This window comes from Prorops nasuta, unplaced genomic scaffold (genome assembly GCF_024137725.1).
Source record: "Prorops nasuta isolate Cenicafe-Biocafe unplaced genomic scaffold, Cenicafe_Pnas_1.2 PNAS00031, whole genome shotgun sequence".
Taxonomy (NCBI): domain Eukaryota; kingdom Metazoa; phylum Arthropoda; class Insecta; order Hymenoptera; family Bethylidae; genus Prorops; species Prorops nasuta.
The window spans coordinates 2,226,876-2,229,632 of NW_027116828.1; positions in this window are offsets into that span (position 1 = coordinate 2,226,876).

The following is a 2,757-nucleotide window of genomic DNA, read 5'->3' on the forward strand; positions in this document are numbered from 1 at the left end:
ATCGCCGTAACTCCACAACTGTTTCAGGTCTTGGGTACTCTAGGATCTTCTCCACTCGTTCAGTTGAAGGTAGATATCCCTGTTTGCTTATCTTGAATCCCCGAAAGTCGATGTCCTCTCGTCCCAATTTGCACTTGTGAGGATTGATTGACAGGTTTGAATCTTTCAAGACTTTGAAAACGGCTTTCAGGTGAGTTTCGTGTTGAGTTTTGTTTTCAGACATGACTAGGATGTCGTCGACATAGACGAATACGAACTCGAGGTCTCGAAACACATGATTTATGTAGCGCTGAAACGATTGTGTAGCATTTCTCAACCCGAAGGGCATAGCCACATACTCGTAGAGGCCCCAGGGTGTTGTGACTGCTGTTTTCTGTACATCTTCTTCCGCCATAGGTATTTGATGGTAGGCCTTTGTTAAATCCAGGGAGGAGAATACAGTCTTTCCATGAAGCAAAGGAAAGAGATCCTGTATTAATGGTGGAGCATATTTATCAGGTACAGTGATAGCATTTAGCCTGCGATAGTCCCCACAAACCCTGAAGGTGCCATCCTTTTTGGGTGCTACGTGAATTAGGCTTGCCCAAGGGCTTCTTGAGGGTCGCAAGGTTCCTGCTTCAAGAAGAGCATTTATCTCGGCTTTGGCGGCGGCTGCCCTTGCACCGAAAATCTTACGAGATCTCTCAAACACGGGTGGTCCTGTCGTGACGATCCGGTGTGCAAAACTCATATCCTTGAGTGTAGGTTTGCCTGTGGGCTTTGTAATCTCTTCATATTGAGAGAGAAGGTATGCGTAGGGCTCGGAGAGATTGATTGTTGACAGATTGGTAAGGCTGCTCCTCAATATCTCTCCTTTTGACGTGAGACTCGTGATGGCGTCAATCAATCTACCGTGTTTCAAGTCTATAAGCAGATTGAAATGCGTGAGGAAGTCAGCACCGATGATTGCCGATGGTACGTCTGCCAGAATGAAAGTCCACTGGAAGCTCCTGCGTAAACCCAAATCTAGATTCAGTTTTTGTTCTCCGTAAGTATGTATCTGTGTTGTGTTTGCGGCATATAACGTCAGGTCTTGTCTTCTTAGGGCCTTTTTCAGATTCCCCACGGGCACTATAGACAGCATGGATCCTGAGTCTATAAGAAACCTTTGCCCGGTCTTCTTGTCTCTGAGATGCAGGCGTTTTTCGTGGGCCACCTGAGTGATTCCGCTGTCATCAGCTGATCTTGAGGATGACAGCAAGGTTAGTTTTCCGGAGCGGAATTTGGGTGTGAGTAGAGAAGGCATCCCTCGGCGCACTTCTGCCCTTGTTTGCCGAATCTTTCGTGATAATAGCAGAGATTTTTTTTTCTAGCAGGAGATTTGGTTCGGGATCTACTCCGATGCGGTCTGCCTGAGCCTGGGCGTGATTCTGTTTGCGCTCCTTGACCCTTAATTTCTTTTATTTCCTGCATGCAGGTCAAGAGAAGAGCCTGCATGTCTTGGAGTTGCTTCGCGAGTCCCTCATTGCTGGTCGCATGGGGTTTACTAGACGTAGTCGCCATTACGTACGAGGAACTAAATGCTTCCACTAGTCGGTCAGCCATTTCTGCCACGGCTTCCAGATCCATGTTATTTGAAGTAAGCAAGTGTGGCCGTATGTGGGCTGGTAGCCTTTCCAGCCATAGCTGATGTAGAATCTCCTTCCCAATTTCACCTTTTGCCAATACCTTCATCTCTCTGAGGAGTTGGGAAGGTTTGCGATCTCCTAGAACTAGATTTTTTAGAAGCTGGTCTACCTGTTTGACTCGTGAGTCGAGCAGTCTTTGTAAGATAACCGTTTTTAAATTCTCATACAGATTTTTATCCGGCGGGTTCTTTAATATGTCGGTTATCTGTTTTAGGGTTCCAACATCCAGTGCCCTTATGACGGCTAGATATTTGGTTTGGTCCTTGGTTACTCGCGATGACACAAATTCAGCCTCAGCGACGATGAACCAGATGTCTGGTGCTTCCTGCATGAAAGAAGGGAGTTTTCCTTGCCATGTGGCCATGACTTCTTGCGGCGCGCTCTTAGCGGTAGTATTGTGTCGTTCCGTTTCGTGGCCAAGATTATCTGGTTCATTTACTTGGTCCTGCTCATTTTCCAGGTCAAGGAGGGATCTCTGAACTTCTCGCGTCTCGACTCCTTCATGTGGAACTATTCTGTCCTGGGTGGGTGTCCGGTGCAAACTCATTCTGGCCCACCTGTGGATTCACGAGCTGAGTGTTTTCCGCACGTTTTGCACCTAAAAGGTCTCTTCAACAATTTTCACTTGAAACACCGAATCACGTCGGGGTCACCAATTTTTCTGTGGGTTATAATAAAAATCGTGCGTTCGTAAAATGGTCTTTTATAATTTTTTATTCATGCACCATGGTATCACAATGACTTCTGCAATCTTTGATCTTTGCGATGCTCGAGAGGATTTTCGTTGTACCTCGATGTTCACGCACTCGCTTCACCTCTAGATCTTACTCCTTAGCGAGCGAACCGGAAAAAGTGAGGACTACCTTCATGAACGGAAGTTCCGGGCTTCGTTTAAACGTCTCCTATAATTTATGCTTTTTTTGAATTTCGCGCCTCTCGAGGACGTGAGTTGCGACTTTGTCCCGCTACGTGGCGTCAGGGCCGCCAACCTGTGCACAGGTGTGTTGGAGTAGTGTCAGGGCTGCCACACCATCTAACCCCTAACGCCATCTATCGGAAGAGACCACGAAGCACGAGCGTTAAGCTTAGA